The 20,668-nt window shown below is 50.6% G+C and overlaps 1 pseudogene; it reads right to left on the bottom strand.

The window, feature by feature from the left end:
* The window catches only part of LOC144820194 (annexin A1-like), a 159,294-nt pseudogene that overhangs the window by 114,913 nt on the left and 23,713 nt on the right, over nucleotides 1-20,668 (bottom strand).

Genomic DNA, 20,668 nt, shown 5'->3' with positions numbered 1-20,668 from the left:
ATTTAAAAGGTTTCTCTGCACCACATAAGAGCCATCCAGACCTTTGTTTTTTATTGACATGTTTTGTGTGAGAGGGCAGAACAGTAGTGGGTGTACTTCAGCTCTGCAAAGTTTCATAGAGACATGTGTCTGTGCTATGAGAGCTGATAATCCAAGTGGAAACCCAATCAAAACACTTCTAACCCAACTGGAGGCCCCTGGACCCAACTACATACACCAAATTCAATTTATTAGGGAGATGTCAAACTCCATACACCACCACAGATCTATGCCCCTAATGGCCACACAGTCTCTCTAACCAACATTCTCCTTGTGCAAAAAATAGCATTGCACAAAAGATATGCGTGCAGTGGAATTATGCACCTACAAATGCCCTTTGTGAATTGAACAGACATATATTGTGCTCTTTAAGTCTATGCAGATCTTGAAGCATGCAAAGGTAAAAAGAGCGAGCATTTGCAATGAAATAGGCCTTGCATTTGCGAGACTTAGAGCTTTTGTTTTTTGAAACATAAAAGTGGGTTCCGTACTCAAGCATGAAGTGTGCTGCCTGTGTTATAAATATAAAAGTGGGCCCTATGCTAAAACATAAATCGCTGTACCCCTGCACAGTGATTAAAAAATGATGATTAAAGAGGGTGTCTGTGTTGTAGATATAAAAGTGGTCCCTATGCTAAAACACAAAGGGGCCGATTAGGATGGCGGACGGAAATGGGTACTGTCCGCCATGGTGGGGGAAATTTTACTCCCGGCTGCGCCGCGGAGAAACCGCGGTTGGGATTAGGATATTCATGTCACGAAACTCCGACCGCGGCGGACGGATCACAACCAACACCGTCCGCGGTGGACGGAACACAACCAAGTCCGTCCGCGGCGGACGGAGTCCAATGAACAACCACTGCCGGAAATGACCGCGGAAAATAAAACATGTACCGCCATACCTGAGAATACTCCGTGGCCGCAATTAGGATAAATCCGCCCGTACCACGGAACTCACAGCCATCCACGTCCGCGGCGGAAACAATGCTACGAGAACCACAGCATCACTGCGGAAGGCCAACACGCACAACATCCCTAGCGCCTAACAAATGTCAGAAAGTGCACCGCAAGTCCTAAGCAAACATACGAACATTGACAAGGCCCCCCCCCACCAAGCACAAGCCACCATGACACGTCCCAATTATCCAATAATGCACACAAGTCAACACGCCCACCTACCACCTGACTCGCAACAACCATTGAGACACGACTACAAAAAGACACCCACACACAACCACAATCCTTTGCATCACAGCATTGCTGCCAGCAAGAGGGCCATTCGAGACACTGCTAACTCACATAAAATCACATAGAAGACACCCACCCACCACCCTACCACACCCACCACACAAACACCCACCACACAAATCCTACACATCACACACCACACACCTGCACCTCCCAACTCACTCAACTCACACACTGAGCACCACACACCATGGCACCCAAAAAAAAAACGAAATTCACGGAGACAGAGTTGCGGGTAATGGTAGATGAAATAATCCGTGTGGAGCCCAACATCTTCGGGGCCCAAGTCCAGCAGACGACCGTGGCGCAAAAGAACCACATGTGGGACAGGATCGTCACTCGGGTGAATGCGTCGGGGACTGTGCCGAGGACGAAGCATGACATTCAGAGGCGGTGGCATGACCTGAAGACCAGGGTCAAGGGCATCCGAGCGAAAAACCACGCCAGAGCCAATCTTACTGGCGGTGGCACACCCCCGGAGCCCATACCCTACACCGATTGGGAGGAGAAGGTGCTGGTGATACTACACCCAGAGAGCCTAGACGGCCTTGACGAAGGAGAAGAGACTGGTGAGTACAAACCAAGCACCACGATCAGCACGACATGGTCAGGCTCACACAACTGAGAAGAAACATCCCCCACGCCCCAACCCATGCACGTTGGACACCAACACACTAACATGTCCATGGCTCCCAACAGGCCCCCATGTTCACGGGGAGGGTGGTGGTGGTGGTGGTGGAGGGTGGGGTGTGTGAGAGGCCCAAACTACAACTCCCAACAGGCCCCCATGTTCACGGGGAGGGTGGTGGTGGTGGTGGTGGTGGAGGGTGGGGTGTGTGAGAGGCCCAAACTACAACTCCCAACAGGCCCCCATGTTCACGGGGAGGGTGGTGGTGGTGGTGGAGGGTGGGGTGTGTGAGAGGCCCAAACTACAACTCCCAACAGGCCCCCATGTTCAAGGGGAGGGTGGTGGTGGTGGTGGTGGTGGAGGGTGGGGTGTGTGAGAGGCCCAAACTACAACTCCCAACAGGCCCCCATGTTCACGGGGAGGGTGGTGGTGGTGGTGGTGGTGGAGGGTGGGGTGTGTGAGAGGCCCAAACTACAACTCCCAACAGGCCCCCATGTTCACGGGGAGGGTGGTGGTGGTGGTGGTGGTGGTGGAGGGTGGGGTGTGTGAGAGGCCCAAACTACAACTCCCAACAGGCCCCCATGTTCACGGGGAGGGTGGTGGTGGTGGTGGTGGTGGAGGGTGGGGTGTGTGAGAGGCCCAAACTACAACTCCCAACAGGCCCCCATGTTCACGGGGAGGGTGGTGGTGGTGGTGGTGGTGGAGGGTGGGGTGTGTGAGAGGCCCAAACTACAACTCCCAACAGGCCCCCATGTTCACGGGGAGGGTGGTGGTGGTGGTGGTGGTGGAGGGTGGGGTGTGTGAGAGGCCCAAACTACAACTCCCAACAGGCCCCCATGTTCACGGGGAGGGTGGTGGTGGTGGTGGTGGAGGGTGGGGTGTGTGAGAGGCCCAAACTACAACTCCCAACAGGCCCCCATGTTCACGGGGAGGGTGGTGGTGGTGGTGGTGGTGGAGGGTGGGGTGTGTGAGAGGCCCAAACTACAACTCCCAACAGGCCCCCATGTTCACGGGGAGGGTGGTGGTGGTGGTGGTGGTGGAGGGTGGGGTGTGTGAGAGGCCCAAACTACAACTCCCAACAGGCCCCCATGTTCACGGGGAGGGTGGTGGTGGTGGTGGTGGTGGAGGGTGGGGTGTGTGCGACAGGAAACAGAAATGTCTACAAATCAATGTAACCATGTACTGTCCACGTTACTGACCAGCTCGATCTTGTCCCTCAGGTGATCGTCAACTGACTGGGGAAAGCAGTACCCGGCCGCCAGCCTCGCCTCCCACACCTACAGGACTCTCTACTGACGAGGACACAGGCAGCTCCGGGGCGGAGGATGGAGCGGGACCAAGCACGCAGCCAGGGCCATCTGGCTCACAGGGACTCCCAGGACCGACCAACGTCGCATGTGTGACTCCAGCGGCACCTGTCTCTGTGATCTGCACAGTCCCCACCACCACCAGTACCACCAGTACCACCAGTACCACCAGTACCACCACTACCACCAGCACCACGACTCCTGCCGGTGCCACCCAGCATAACCCAGCGCGCAACGCTGGTCCAACGGCCCCACACACAAGCAGGGTGAGTGGGCCACAAACACAGGCAACGGGACAACAGCCAATCAGGCGAGCCACACACCGCCGTGCAGAGGAAGGACAGCTACCCGAGCCAGTGGCACAGTCCCTACAAGCTCTTGCCAGGTGCCAGGCCTCATACGACCGGTCCCAGGCAAACGCTGATCGTGTTCACCAGGACTCAGTGGACAACACCAACATCCTGCGCGAAATCTCTGGCATCCTTGGCCAGATGTTGCTGATCATGGGCCAGCAGGCAACGATGTGGAGGGAATGGGTTGCCCGGAACAACCCCCCCCCCTCCACCAAGTGTTTCAGCGCCACCGCCACCGTCACCTCCGCCTCCCCCGTCACCTCCGCCTCCCCCGCCACCTCCGCCTCCGCCTCCACCGCCGCCACCACCACCTGAGCCCCTGGCGACGGATGTGGCCCATCACCAACCTGCCCTCCCAGCTGACTCTGTACCACCTCCGAGACGGAGGGGGCGGCCGAGGCAGGAAGTGGCTGAGAGCAGTGTTGGAGCGCCAGGCACACGCTCCAAGAGGGGACGACCATGACAATGCCACTGCCTGTGCCAGACATTCACCCTGCCAAGCATCCTGTCCCACATAGACAATCATTGCCACTGGTCTGCTGGACTAGCCTGACACCCCCCAATGTGGTCAAAATGGTTGAAGCGATGGGATAGATCAAACACGCATAAGTATTTCAAAACGGTTTTATTGTTCAACAGTGTTCTTTCCTCAGAATCACTGTGCTTATCACTCTAGCCTACACGTGTTTCATCACAGCATGTGGCTGTGAATCTTCAGGGCTGATCTGAATGATCAAGGCGCGTTATCGGGAGACCGGTGATAATTCCGTCCCGGTCCTAATCGGGATGTTTATGTTTGTAGGAGAACGGTACCGAAAGTAATCGGTTGCCGTTTCGTCAAAATGGGGATCGTGTGTAACAGTTCACACAGCGTCGGTGCTATTCGGGCTGTTTGCCCGTGGGTTGAGCTGAGTGCAGCTCCTGTTTCCGAATTCGGAAACAGGAGCTGCACTCGGCTCAACCCACGGGCAAACAGCCCGAATAGCACCGACGCTGTGTGAACTGTTACACACGATCCCCATTTTGACGAAACGGCAACCGATTACTTTCGGTACCGTTCTCCTACAAACATAAACATCCCGATTAGGACCGGGACGGAATTATCACCGGTCTCCCGATAACGCGCCTTGATCATTCAGATCAGCCCTGAAGATTCACAGCCACATGCTGTGATGAAACACGTGTAGGCTAGAGTGATAAGCACAGTGATTCTGAGGAAAGAACACTGTTGAACAATAAAACCGTTTTGAAATACTTATGCGTGTTTGATCTATCCCATCGCTTCAACCTTTTTGACCATTTGAAGATTGAAATTAGATTTGATACACTAAGTGTGCTCTGGATTCTTGTCCAATTACATTAGAGAGAGGTCCCAGAACCTCTTCTCTTACAGAGGTTAAGGTTTTCCTCTGCCAAGAAGCACCTAACTCTATACCACGACACTTTAATACTTACCGTGACTAGTTGTGCGCCATATTTCTGAACACTTAAAAACCTGTTCTCTGACTCTATAAAAACCCCCCAATGTGGTGTCAGCACGGACATTTCATCTGCCATTACCTTCAACTCCGACTCCCTCCCCCCCACTTACTTGTAAATATTCACCAGCACAAAAGCACAACCTGTCAATAAATTGCATTTACTCACACAATGATGTTTTGCCTCCATGTTTATTCACATGATTGCCATCAGATACAGACGTAAACAGGTACAGGGATCATAGTCGCACTTGATCATGGCGCTGCGGGAGTGACCTAGAGAAAACCAGAGACAGCAAACACACGTCAGTAAAGAGATTCATACACATCACAACACAATGCACAGCAACATTACACAAACGACAACCATCACACAAGCATGGGATGGGAGCACACACATCATGGACACTCCTATGTCCAAAGACATGAAGACACACATGTGCAACCATCACAAACCACACCCAGCTGATTAACCCCATATCCACACAACACCAGCAAACATACATGAGGCATTGTCAACCGCCACTAGAGGTAGATACTCACATTCAAGGGAAGTAGCGATCTATGAGCTGGCGCCTCTGGTCCACACCTTCCTCCTCACCACTATCCTCATCAGTCGACATGGGTGGGATGGGAGGCCGAGGAACTCCTTCGTCTTCAGGGTCCAACAGCAGTTCAATGTCATTGCGTACTGCCAGGTTGTGGAGCATGCAGCAGGCAATCACGATCTTGCATACTTTTCCTGGTGAGTAAGGCAGGGCCCCTCCGGTCTTATCGAGGCACCGAAACCTAGACTTGAGCAGTCCAAAGGTACGTTCGATGACTCTCCGTGTCCTTCCATGTGCCTCATTGTACCGCATTTCACCCGCCGTCCTCGGATTACGTAGGGGACTGAGGAGCCAGGGCCGGTTTGGGTAAGCCGAGTCGCCTATGTAGGGGGATGACAGAGACAAACATCAGAACAAGATATGGTGGGTACCCCATGCAACACAGAGATCACAAGAGTCCCCACTGCACACTCACCAACAAGCCACGCTTGACCGGGTGGCAGATTTGCCATGAGTCGTGGGACATTGCTGGTCCGCATGATGTGGGCGTCATGTGCGGATCCAGGAAATCTTGCACACACATGGGAGATGATGTTGCTCGCCAGGCACACCACCTGCACGTTCAGCGAATGAAAGTGTTTGCGATTCCTGAACACTTGTTCGCGTGCCCGTGGTGGAATGAGCGCGATGTGCATGCCATCAATTGAGCCCACAACGTGAGGTATGTGGCCCAGTGCATAGAAACCAGCTTTGACAGCTGGCAACTCTTCCGGACGTGGGAAATGTATGTACTCATCCTTGTACAGCATCATAGCTGTTAACACATCCCGAAGAACCGTGCTGAACATGGCCTGTGACATCCCCCCGGCACCTCCAACTGTATACTGAAATGTGCCAGTAGCGAAGAAATGTAGTACCGCCATTACCTTTGCAGTGGGTGTAAACGAGCCAGGATACGTTCTACGTGGCTGCAGATGAGGAGACAATTGAGCCACAAGCTCCAGCAACCGACGTCGATCCAGCCTGAATTTCCGAATCACCTCCTCGTCTACCATATCCTCCAGCACAGTGTATGGCCGAAGCACATTTGGAGCCCTCCTGTGTGGGAGAGAGATGTTACTTTGGCCAACTAACAAACGACGCATACGTGTACAACTCCATCACATGTGTACCTTACTGACAAAACTTCAGTCTTCACCCTAATGTATCGTAGACACATCACAGACACTCATGCAACTGCATGCACACAAACGATAAGTTTACACACGCCATGTCATCAAGCACAAATGCCACCACCAATAATGATGTGCATACGGTAATGACATGCATGGTGACACAACGTAGAAATCACATACACGGAATGCATGTGTACCACCACCACTGTAGTCACCTCGACACAACAAGAAACTGACAACAGATGCATTAATTGCCCACACAGCCGTGATGTACTGTGTAGTTGTGAAGATGTAACAACGTCTGTAGGGTCAAACCCGACGACAACACGTACAAATGCACATCTGTTGCCCATTGTGTGCCGACCGATGGCCATTGTATGGACACACATGCTATATTGTATGACATATGACCTTTCACAATCACGCTCACATCCCTCATGACGCAACTGCACACAACACATCACGGTGCAGCGTCTGACAAGATCACATATTTGGCGCCGCCATGGCGGTGCTCAACTTCCGCTACTTCCCAAAGGCCATATGCGGCCTGCGTCCCTCTTCTCATTGGCTGCATGTGCAGGGACCGTCACGGGCACACATCGGCAACCGCACGTGCAAGCCTCAGGCACGGATGCTTCAGTTGCAACAATGTACTATCACTGGCGCCTCCATGGCGGTGCACGTACACAGCGGGGGAGGTGCAGGCCTATACACCCTGCAGATGTACTCAATGGACATGCCAGTTCATGACCCCCCTTACAGTCACCTTGCATCATCCACCGTACACCGGCCGGAGCGGCCGGGCCATGAACAACCGCCGTGCCCAGCCATGAGCAACCGCCGTGGCCGGCCATGAACAACCGCCGTGGCCGGCCATGAACAACCGCCGGTCCCGGCCATGAACAACCGCCGTGGCCGGCCATGAACAACCGCCGGTCCCCGCCATGAACAACCGCCGGTCCCGGCCATGAACAACCGCCGGTCCCGGCCATGAACAACCGCCAGTCCCGGCCATGAACAACCGCCGGTCCCGGCCATGAACAACCGCCGGTCCCGGCCATGAACAACCGCAGGTCCCGGTCATGAACAACCGCCGGTCCCGGCCATGAACAACCGCCGGTCCCGGCCATGAACAACCGCCGTGCCCGGCCATGGCGGTTGTGTTCATGGCCGGGCACGGCGGTTGTTCATGGCCGGGCACGGCGGTTGTTCATGGCCCGGCCGCTCCGGCCGGTGTACGGTGGATGATGCAAGGTGACTGTAAGGGGGGTCATGAACTGGCATGTCCATTGAGTACATCTGCAGGGTGTATAGGCCTGCACCTTCCCCGCTGTGTACGTGCACCGCCATGGAGGCGCCAGTGATAGTACAATGTTGCAACTGAAGCATCCGTGCCTGAGGCTTGCACGTGCGGTTGCCGATGTGTGCCCGTGACAGTCCCTGCACATGCAGCCAATGGGAAGAGGGACGCTGGCCGCATACGGCCAATCGCAAGTAGCGGAAGCTGTGCACCGCAACAACAGGGCCAGTCATTGGCCCATTTCACGATCACGCTTCCAGGGCTGACCAATTGCTGGCGACGTATGCCACTGACACGTGCTGAGGGCCCTATATATGTGTCTTGGCCAAAATTAAACTTCCTACCCTGGGGACCAGTGCTGCCTGTGACCATCACCTCGACCTGCTGCTGCTGCTGCTGAGCTGACCACCGACTGCTGCCTGTGACCATCACCTCGACCTGCTGCTGCTGCTGCTGAGCTGACCACCGACTGCTGCCTGTGACCATCACCTCGACCTGCTGCTGCTGCTGCTGAGCTGACCACCGACTGCTGCTCTAGTGCCATACTCCGTGATCTTGCCATGTCGAGTGGCAAAGAGATCCGGTCTCGACCCTTCACCGCCGTGGAGCTTGATGTCCTCGTGGACGGTGTACTCCGCAACTATGGACGCCTCTACGGCGCACCGGGACGGGTGGTAAGTGCAGTGTGGGACATGTTGGTCTGCATGAGGGGGCCAAATGATCAGGCCTATTTCTATCTTAGCTGTGTAGTGTGGGCTAGACATATGTTCCTGATTGTGCATGGCTGCTGACAGTAACGTCTTGCCCCTATGTGTGTGACAGGCCACCTGTCCACTGACTTAAACCCTTTTGTCTCCCATCATGGTAGGTCAAGCTGCACCTTCGCAAGGACCTGTGGAGGACCATAGCACGGGAAGTACGGGCATTGGGGGTGTGCAACAGACGACATACACACTGCCACAAACGCTGGGACGACATTTCCAGGCTGAGCAAGAATGTAGCGGAAGTAACAGTGGGCCTGATTCCAAGGACGCCCCGTCTGGCCCGACGCTCCATGACCCCTCTCATGCACCGTATCATTGCAGTGACGCATCCTGAACTGGCCGAACGTCTGAGTGCCGATCAACAGCAAACTAGCGGTGAGCATACTGTCTGTGTAGGAAACTTGTGAGTGCTATGCATGTATTGGTGCACAGACACACTATTGAGTTCCGTGTTGCGTATGTATGCCTGTGATGCCATTTTGGTCCCATTGGGTGGTACTCATTTGACATCCAGGTCCGCCATGTTGACACGCCACTTGCTTAGTAGTTGAGTGTTAAAGCACATCCCCTAGTGGTCCATGGCCCCATGGCAGAAAATGTGAGGATGACTGGTAGGGGTGGGCCATGTGCAGGATGAGGGCTCCTAAACCTTTGTCTGCTATGTGATTTGGCTATCCTGTTCCTTCTGTACGTGAGTGTGCCCATGACTCACACATCTTTTCTGTGCATTTCAGCTTTGACAGAGGACACTCAGCCACAGACGGTGGAGAGTAGCCGAGGAAATGAGTCCGGCTCAGACTTCGCACACACGCAGACTGACACGGAGGAGGCCAGCGCCGGAGAGGGGGACAGGACCGTCCCTGAGGACTCGCATGTGGAGACACCATCGTCCTCCTCGTCGGACACTCTTGGTGAGCCTGCACTGTTGTCACAGACTGGGAGTGGGCACTCATCACCTTCTGTCGGAAGACAGCACACAGGGCCCACACTTCCGCCAACTGCACCATGTAGTGTTCGTGGCCGGAGGAGTAGGGGGAGCAGAGTGGCGTTCGGTGCAGGCACCGCTGCCCCTGCCACGGTGAGCCAAAATGCACTGTGTGCTGAGGCCGTTGATCTGCTGCGACAGCTGTGTGTGGGGCAGACCAATATGACAAATGCTTTCCAGGACCATGATAGGAAGTTGGGGCAGGTGGTGGCATTCATGGAAGGGATGCATGGCGATCTTGCAGGTCTACACAGGACAGTGCAGTCATTGGCAAGCAGTGTGTCATCTGCAATAGTACAGTCGAATGAACAGGGTGCTACTTCTGTTTCCCCATCTACACCGCTGGATGTCTCAGGGGGTAGTGATTATTCAGAGCAGGACTCAAATACAGGTTATTGCACTAGAAGCAGCGTCAGACAGCACGTCAGGGCACGCAGGGCACAAACCCCATCCCCTAGATCAGCTAAATCTGTTCACGTAGACGACGTCAGATGCACTGGAGTACACACACAGGATCCACAAGTGTTGTTGGGGGACATGCCTTCCGGAGCTACACAGGCATTCAACACGAAAGGTACTCCCAAGGCAAGGGATACTCACATGTCCATGGACTGTTCCTTGGACAAGGCCAGTCAGAAGACAAAGGCACCTACTAGGAGCAGGGAGACTCCCAAGGGCAGGCCCACAGCAGAGGTAAGGGACACTCCCAAGGACAGTGAGAAGACTAAGGCACCTACTAAGAGCAGGGAGACTCCCAAGAGCAGGCCCACAGCAGAGGTAAGGGACACTCCCAAGGACAGTGAGAAGACTAAGGCACCTACTAAGAGCAGGGAGACTCCCAAGAGCAGGCCCACAGCAGAGGTAAGGGACACTCCCAAGGACAGTGAGAAGACTAAGGCACCTACTGAGAGCAGGGAGACTCCCAAGAGCAGGCCCACAGCAGAGGTAAGGGACACTCCCAAGGACAGTGAGAAGACTAAGGCACCTACTAAGAGCAGGGAGACTCCCAAGAGCAGGCCCACAGCAGAGGTAAGGGACACTCCCAAGGACAGTGAGAAGACTAAGGCACCTACTAAGAGCAGGGAGACTCCCAAGAGCAGGCCCACAGCAGAGGTAAGGGACACTCCCAAGGACAGTGAGAAGACTAAGGCACCTACTAAGAGCAGGGAGACTCCCAAGAGCAGGCCCACAGCAGTGGATAGGACCACTCCCAAGGGCAGGGACACACACAGAGAGCAGGTGTCTGCTGGAGACAGGTGCACCACAGACGACAAGTCTGCTGGCAGGAACAGGGCGGCGAGCAGGGCACAGGCTACATCCAGAGACAACACTCCACCTAAGGATAAGGCACATCCTACGGACAAGGCATCTAGCATGGACAATGGCGCTATCAAGGACAGGCATACTTCACCCCTGGCTGCACTGAGGCTGATGTTTTCTACTAAACGCCAAACTGATGTCTCCGCGGCGGAGTCCCCCCATACCTCCACTCCCATCCAGGCCAGTCAGAAGCAGAGGAGGGTGTCCCCTGTTGTTGCATCCCCCATTACACATCATTCCGAGTCCAGGCGGCAGGCACAGAGCAAACGACAAGCAGGCTCCAGCACGTCCCCCGAAACCAGATCCCCGGCAGCAGTTGCTCCACCTATGCTGGGTGGTGATTCTTTGGAGTCCCCACCACTTGGCAGTCCTGTCCTGTCCAGGGTGCACTCACACCTCCCTAAGAAACGCAGACACACACCATTGACACCTGCCAACCCCGATTTGGCTCTAGGTGAGCTATCCCCAGCTCCCAGGCCCACCCTGCCTCCTGGCCCATACAGCCCTGTGGCTCATCATTTCAGTTGTCCCAGTGGCGCTGGTGCAGTTGACTCTCATGTATCAGATGGTGGCACAGTGTCAGTTGTGCCCTCTCCTGTTGCAGATCCTGGCAGGGTATGTGGGTCTATGGCTCACGTGTCAGTTAGGAGATCTGTGGCTGTGTTGCACACTCCTGTTTCTGGTGCTGGCAGTCTGTCTGGGTCAGTGGCTCACGTGTCAGTGACTACATCTGTGGCTGTGTCTCACACTCCTGTTGCTGGTGCTGCCAGTGTGTCTGGGTCCGTGGCCCATGTGTGTGTCACTCGGGCTGTGGCTGTGTCTCACACTCCTGTTGCTGGTGCTGCCAGTGTGTCTGGGTCCGTGGCCCATGTGTGTGTCACTCGGGCTGTGGCTGTGCCTCACACTCCTGTTGCTGGTGCTGCCAGTGTGTCTGGGTCCGTGGCCCATGTGTGTGTCACTCGGGCTGTGGCTGTGTCTCACACTCCTGTTGCTGGTGCTGCCAGTGTGTCTGGGTCCGTGGCCCATGTGTGTGTCACTCGGGCTGTGGCTGTGTCTCACACTCCTGTTGCTGGTGCTGCCAGTGTGTCCGAGGCAGGTAGTTCACGCAGTCACCCTGATTCTGTGATGTGAGGTGCTGTACACTTCACTCAAATGTTACTTCACATGGTGTGTCCATTGAGAACTGCGTGGCACTCTTGTGGTCCCTGTGACGGGTTGGTAGGGACACGTAGTTGTGCAGCCTCTGATGTACCTGCTCTGTACTGCACAATGCCCTGTTGATGCTCTGATACTGCATACTGCCCTCTCGTTACCTGCTGTGATGTACCTGCTCTGTACTGCACAATGCCCTGTTGATGCTCTGATACTGCATACTGCCCCTCTCACGTGCTGCCTCTGATGGGCCTGTTCTGTGCAATGGACTGTTGATGCACTTTGCCCCTCTCACGTGCTGCCTCTGATGGGCCTGTTCTGTGCAATGGACTGTTGATGCACTTAGCCCCTCTCACGTGCTGCCTCTGATGGGCCTGTTCTGTGCAATGGACTGTTGATGCACTTTGCCCCTCTCACGTGCTGCCTCTGATGGGCCTGTTCTGTGCAATGGACTGTTGATGCACTTTGCCCCTCTCACGTGCTGCCTCTGATGGGCCTGTTCTGTGCAATGGACTGTTGATGCACTTTGCCCCTCTCACGTGCTGCCTCTGATGGGCCTGTTCTGTGCAATGGACTGTTGATGCACTTTGCCCCTCTCACGTGCTGCCTCTGATGGGCCTGTTCTGTGCAATGGACTGTTGATGCACTTTGCCCCTCTCACGTGCTGCCTCTGATGGGCCTGTTCTGTGCAATGGACTGTTGATGCACTTAGCCCCTCTCACGTGCTGCCTCTGATGGGCCTGCTCTGTACTGCACAATGCCCTGTTGATGCTCTGATACTGCATGCTGCCCTCTCGTTACCTGCTCTGATGTACCTGCTCTGTACTGCACAATGCCCTGTTGATGCTCTGATACTGCATACTGCCCTCTCGTTACCTGCTCTGATGTACCTGCTCTGTACTGCACAATGCCCTGTTGATGCTCTGATACTGCATACTGCCCTCTCGTTACCTGCTCTGATGTACCTGCTCTGTACTGCACAATGCCCTGTTGATGCTCTGATACTGCATGCTGCCCTCTCGTTACCTGCTCTGATGTACCTGCTCTGTACTGCACAATGCCCTGTTGATGCTCTGATACTGCATGCTGCCCTCTCGTTACCTGCTGTGATGTACCTGCTCTGTACTGCACAATGCCCTGTTGATGCTCTGATACTGCATGCTGCCCTCTCGTTACCTGCTATGTTGTACCTGCTCTGGTGCCCACTTTGCCCATGCTCACGCATACACTGTGATTTGACCCCTATTTTGGACAATAAAGGTAGTCTATCAAGTCTTGTGGTCTGTCGTTGTCATTCCTGCTTGCGTACTACAAATGTGTATTCGTATATGCTTCTCATCAGTGGTTTCGGTAACATGACACTCCCCCTCCCTACGTCACGTCCCTTGCTGGTATTCCCCTCCAGACAGCCAATGGTTTGTGCCTTACCTGCGTCGTCGTCCATAGTAGGCCATGACTAGGACGTGGTGGATCGCGAAGAGCATCGGGAAAGCGTGTAGCGCCGGGTCCATGGTGGTGGTCAGCTTGCGGTGGGTATCTCGGCTGTGTCACCTATGTTCGCTGTGGGGATTCCGCCATGTTCAGACAGGTTGTTTTTCCGCTGCGGTTTTATGTGTGTTTTCCGCCATCTTGATTTGGGGGACGGTCTTAGACGTCAGTGCGTACGGCGGAGCGTCCGGATGTGTTCCGTCCGCCGCGTGGTCGTGTGTAGTTGGCCGGCGGAGCGTGCTTTTCCGTCGCGGACGGAAATTTGACACGTTTTCCTATCCTGATATGGCGGACGGAGTATCCGCGGCAGGCGGACACGGAAAAGGCTTTTTCCGCCTACTCACGGGCCGCGGTGGCTCTTCCGTCCGCCATCCTAATCGACCCCAAAGTGTGGCGCCCATGCATATTTAAGTTATATGCATGTCGGGCCGTGAAGCAAGAGCCATTGTCATACAGTTTTTTTTAACCAGGAGCAGTGCTCGGTGCCGTGGTGACAGAATATTACTAGCACAAAATAAAAGAAGTAGTCCCTAAATGAAACACAAACACTTAATAATAATAAATCCACATTTGTAAAGCGCACAATCACCCGTAAGGGTCTCTAGGCGCTGGGGGCCGACAGGAAGATTAAGCAAGCTATTGCCCAGAGTCACATGGTGCTGGGCTAACCTGCCGCTGGAGCCGGGGATCGAACCGTGATCCTCAGATTCCAGCGTCAGTCGCCCTAGCCGCGGCGCCACACCTCTTCCCTTATAGCGTAGCAAACCTCTAGTTGGTCAGTGCTACTTTATGATAAAACGCAAGTGATGTATCAGGAGCACCAACCGTTAAGGAGCTAGGAAAGAAGATCCATCCAGGGGTTATCTAATGGCAAGCAGCAGTTGAGATTACACTCCGTATACTGTTTACAGCAGGTCTTGCAGTCAGGGCATGAGCCCAGCCTATGCTCGACCTAAAAATGTTATGACCTAAAAATGTTATTGTGAACAAGGATCACAGTACAGTTTTCAGGCAACCAGCCATACCGACTTACATTCTACTCATGTTTATGCTTTTTGTGGTAGCAGCCTGCAATAGAATACATACTTTACCTGCTCATAATTTTTCTGAACTGGTCCCTGTTGGACTAGTTTAACCTCCCTGGATAGACAAGAAGGGATTTAGTTTCTGACAACCATAGAACATGACAACTTTGCTCTCCCTAATCAAGAGTATATCTCTAGAGTCGTGTGAAAACAAAAGACAACTATTTTACTCAGTCAATACGTGCATTCTTAGTTTCACCAGATTGTAGAGAAAAGAAGAGACGGGCGTGTTCAATAAAAAGGTGTTATTTATTGATCAGTCTCTTTTCTCATACAAGAGAAATGAATCGCTACAATTGCAATACTTATGGTTAAGTAAAGTGCCTACAGTAAAAGCAGGATTATAAAATAATACTGTAAAAGCATTGATATGGTTTCTTAGCAATATGATACTTTAAAATGGATAAAAGTTATACATACATACATACAATGACTAATCGTACTCAACTGGTGCTTCTAACTACGCCTACCCCGGTGAACCTGACCTGAGCCTAATACGTGGGATGGAGTAAGTAAGTAGCAGTTTAAGTTAAGTTTGGTTTGCCAAGAATCTGACTCAAGAATTCTCTGTAAGGGGTTAGTCAGTTCAGTACCTGGGATTTAGAAGGCTGGAGGGCTGGTATCTCTGTCTCAGGACTCGGTATCCCAGTTACCCGCGAGGGTAAGCCGGAAACGCCGGAGGCTGGATTTCTCAGCAGGAGAAAAGGCAGCGTCTCTCTCAGCGCGTCAAAAGGGAGGGGCAGCGTCCGTGGGCTTCCTGCATCAGCTGGGCTCTTCGGCAAGTAGCGCTGCTCCAAGCTTATCACCACCGTGTCTTTGCTTAGGGCATCGTCGGTATATTTATACCTGAAAGGTGCCGAGTTTGACGTAAGGATGGACATAAGACGTCATTAAGGATGTCATAAGAACTGGTCGTTCTTACATTCTTTACAGGAGTTCTCGAACGAAATCAAAACAATAGCCGCGGGGGATTTCCCAGGTCTGCTGGAGGTTTGCTTTGTTTTGAGAACTCAGTGTGCTTTCTAGGGGGGCTGGAGGAATAGTGCTTGCCTAATGTGATAGCATGCGCTATGACTTAATCTGAAAACGGGTTTCTGTGCCGTTGTATGGCCATTAATGATTTAGTAACCGGACAAGGGTCAGAAATAGGAGTATCGATACAGGTCCCTAGATAAACATACTACACCCACTCCACGATTTTATGTACATATTTACTAACCTAAGCAATAGTAAACATAACTAATAGTGCATGTGTATACTGAACCACCCCAAAATACATTGTTTATTTATTGCATTTGAAAAATGGTATTGCGAAATACACGAAAAATGAGTATAGGTACTGTATGCATTTAAGCAGTGTAATTATTCAAAAGAGATGCACATATATATCGGCATGAATGATTTGCGAATTTACACATGAAATGGCTCTTAATACGGAAGAAAAAGGTGCGAGACCACTTCATCACATATAAATACAATTACTTGTAATTTAGCTAGAGGTTGAGGTAACGTAATGTCTCAAGAGTTTCCTAAAAATAGAAGCTCTGTTCTCTAGGAATAGTTTTACTTGAAGCAGAAGATAAGTGCCAAAAAGGTAAATATTTTGGATTTGGAGGAAAAAGTTTTCGTTTTCAGGGGAAGAAGGAAAGAAGTTCTCAGTAGTTTTGTTTTTAAAGCTGAAGGCCAAATTCAGAGTTCAGGGAACGCTGTGTGCAATTTTGTTTAAAGTCATTCTCTCTGTTCTGGTGAAAACATCATTTCAGACAGACTCTCGAAAAAACAGTCTACAGCTTCTGGTGAAAGTTCGACTAGGTTGGAAAATGTCGCTACCATGCAGTCATGAGCATGTTCGCTTTCAGTGATGTTTCGATCAGCATTGCTTACAGAAGGTCGTACCTGGTTGATGCTGCTTTCATCCTGTACTTCACTACCCTTCAATCGTAGTGGGGAAGTCTCCACGAATGCCGTCATCAGGATAGGTAGCCGCTGGGGACAGCACAATGCATGAGAATTTACTGGACTCAACAAAGTATCTGCATCCAATGGTACTTCTGATTGTAGTGTAAGACAGGTGTCCAACACGCATTCTTCGCCGCATAGCATGCACCTCAATACGGGCATAACACAATTCTGCCACTTGGGTTTGAACAAAAGAAACCAGGTCATATTCAGATCTCGTAGCCGGGCTAATCCAAGGACTTTAGTTATGCGGTCCCGGTAGCGTATAGCTAGGATCGTTTCTTCCATTGTTGCTGGAGTCTTGTCTGTGACATGGTTTGCCATAACGAAGCAGGAGTAGCAAAAATAAAATGCCTGCTACGAGTCCCAACAGGAGTGGAAGTCCGCCAAAGATGGAATGGACGAAATTAGGAAAAATACCCAGGACTGCTTTGAATGGGGTTAACAGTCCCGAAAAAACTGTCTTGAATACACTTGCGATACCACTTGTATCAGAAATATTTAAGATTTCGTTTAGCATTTCTGCGAAGTGTAGGGGGCAATTTGTTGATAACAATGCATGTATCTCACCCGTTGTCCTTGCAACTTGGAGATCATACGTTTCCTTTGATGACGTCAAATGGGTTGGCGTCTGTAGGAGCACAGTCTTCATTCTGCTTAAAGTATCAATTCAAATAGAAGAGATTTTCAAACTGGGCCAAATTTGTTCCTCCCTGTCTGGAGCATCATTCGGGAACAATACTCTTTCACAGCAAATGACCATGGAAGTCACGCTTACCAGATAAGGTTTTCCTGGAAGCAATTATCAAAACAACAATGATCCAAACCAAGGGCACTCAATATATTTCCTAAGACTTGGCTCCCTATTGTCATATTCTTTTAACAATGACCACCCATTTCATACTGTGTAGGGTTGGGGGTACACCAGTCAATGACCCATCTTAAAAAAGCCTGTCTCCTTCTCTACAACAGTTCTAATACCCACACCATAATGTGTAGAAAAAATGTGTGAAAAACGTGATAACACCTCACGGGCGCACCACCAATGGGACCCCTGGCTGGTACTCACCAGCCACGAGGTCTTTAAAAACAAAATCCCCCGGAACTCCAGTCGTGAGTTCACGAGGTTTCTCCTTGCGCGATGAATCACGCTATGCGGAGAGGCGCCGGCTTTTCCTCATCCCTCGTGGCTGGTAGGAGACACTTTGGCTGATCGAGGTATCTACAACCCTGGTGTCCTAAGCAGTGGCGACTAAAGATATGCCCTGAAGAAATTGCCTGAAATTATTAAGGCAATGAAACATGTCGGCAAGTTGATATTGGCTCTATAGGTAGTAGCCTTTCTCACCTTTTTAACTTGAGTACAACAAGCAGATTAGAACAAGAATAAAAGTGGTCGGTTCATGCTTGTTGTGGATTTTATATATGTGGTATTGTCTCACTATATGTATGTGTTGTCTGTTTGTTCCACTGCACACATCACTACTAACACTAGTTTGGTTGGACACGTTTCCGTTCAGCGTGATAACACCGATGATGATAACAGGGCCATCCTGGTGAGTACCAGCCAGGGGTCCCATTGGTGGTGCGCCCGTGAGGTGTTATCACGTTTTTCACACATTTTTTCTACACATTATGGTGTGGGTATTAGAACTGTTGTAGAGAAGGAGACAGGCTTTTTTAAGATGGGTCATTGACTGGTGTACCCCCAACCCTACACAGTATGAAATGGGTGGTCATTGTTAAAAGAATATGACAATAGGGAGCCAAGTCTTAGGAAATATATTGAGTGCCCTTGGTCTGGATCATTGTTGTTTTGATAACGTATTGAGTGGGGGGCGGTCCAGACCTATTTTCCCTCTAAGCTCCAATTCTGTGTGCTTTCCTGGAAGCAAGCCACAACATCTGTGATCTACAATTAGAATGTAACTCCCGTTAGAAAGTCTTTTAAAGAATGGTTCTATTTGTGTTGCAGGTGTGCCGAGTTGGTGACATGAAAGGTTATTTGAAGTCCCTATACAGGCCCCATGCAAACTTATACCCTGACACATAAGTATACCATTTAGTGATTTTTCACAATTATTACCACTAAGAAATACACTCCGTCCTTTATTACTGTAACATGTGTGTGTATAGGGTAAGTTCCATGTTGACTTAATGTATCCTTTACCCAACCTTTCATACTGGCCTGCCTGTATATATTTTTGGCAGTATCGAAACTGGAAAGTCGTTATCAGAATAGTTATTATCCCATGTATTATCCATTCAATGACAGGTGTTTCTGACATTGTCAATGGCAATCTCTCAAGTTTTTCAATGCTCAGAATTGTATAATCAGCACCCTTTTGTGCCAAGCTGATTTGTGTATCAGTAGGGTTAAAGATACTGAATAGTGACGTTCAGGCACGTAGCCTGAACGCAGATTTTGTAACGTCCAGCCAAGCTGTACAATAGAACGTAATTGGGACTGACCGTGTTGCAACATCAGTAAGTCTTGCTCTATTATATCGATTGCAGAAGATACAATACTGTCCAGTGAATATATTCTGGAAGACAGAGTCATTAACCCATTGTCCACAACAGAAAGTGATTTTTCCAAATTAACACGGTCAATTTCCCGTATTTTCTCTGCTGTCTCAATTTGAGTTTCTTTCCAAGCTTCGTTGTAAGCTGCATATATAGAAGCCGCTATGAAACGTTTTTGACGCTGTTTGCGTGGTCCCATAATGCAATCACGCAAGTCAGCACCTTCTTTAAGTAAAGTCAAGTGTTGCTTGATTTCTACCAGTGTGGATGTATGTAGCCATTCGAGGCAGAGTTTCCCTACACTGTAAGTAGTTACAATCCCTGGATGTTGTCTCTGGGAGTATCTAGTGTCTGGCCTGGTCAATGTGAACCCTTGTATTTTGTTCAGGAATCTATCTTGACAGTTATTTGTGTCTGTGGGCCAGATCAACCATTTTTTCCAATCAGGATGTGTTCTGTTTTGGTTTAAAATATGGGATACGTCTATCTCAACATCTGTAGTGTCATTAATGTCAGGTGTTGGTTTTGGAGTAGACGGTTTGTTTAAGTCTTTAATTTTGGCTAGGCCAAGACAAGTTGTCTGTTGAATTGTATCATTCAAGTATATAATTTCTTCTGGGATCATGTAGGCTCTAAATAATGATTCTATACCTTGCACTTGCCAATCTCTTGTACCCCAGATTGTTTTCGTTTCAATATTTTTGTTCCAGAAATCAAAACCGAATGTTTTCATTTTTTCAAAAAATTTCTCTGAATAGATGAATTTTGTATTTGTAAGCATGGTTTTCATTCCTGTCTTATTTAACAATTTGAAATAAAATGTTTCTGCATCGCTTGTGTTGAACCCTGAGAAATAAGAATATTTTTCATAGAATGTTTTTGAACTGCCTTTTGGTGGAGTCGCACAATGTTCCCATTGGTTATAATTCAAAACATTTCTAGGTTGAGCAGATTTATGCAGATAATGGTTACCATAGTGGTTAAAACAATACATCTGGTCATAATTAGATGAACCTTGTAAATAATCATGTTCTGTAAATTTAGCTGACATCACTAGATCTGACATCATATCATTAATACTTTCAAAGTCCCATTCATCAGTGAATGTGCTTGGTTTTACAAAGTCACTTAATGAAATCTTGAATTGATGAGGATACTTCAGGAGCTCAACCGGACCATAGATTTCGTAATCAGTTTTGTCCCATGCTACCCCACCGGGTATAGGATTAGCTGTGAAGTTTACTGAAGAAAGTTCTCTTTTCTCGATGTGTGAAGACTTGTGTGGTTTCAGGACCAAGTTGATGTTCTGACTT

The sequence above is a fragment of the Lissotriton helveticus genome, chromosome 2_1 (assembly GCF_964261635.1).
Source record: "Lissotriton helveticus chromosome 2_1, aLisHel1.1, whole genome shotgun sequence".
NCBI classification, from domain to species: Eukaryota; Metazoa; Chordata; class Amphibia; order Caudata; family Salamandridae; genus Lissotriton; species Lissotriton helveticus.
The sequence above is the reverse complement of the archived record's forward strand: the minus strand, read 5'-3'. Positions and strand labels throughout refer to the sequence as shown.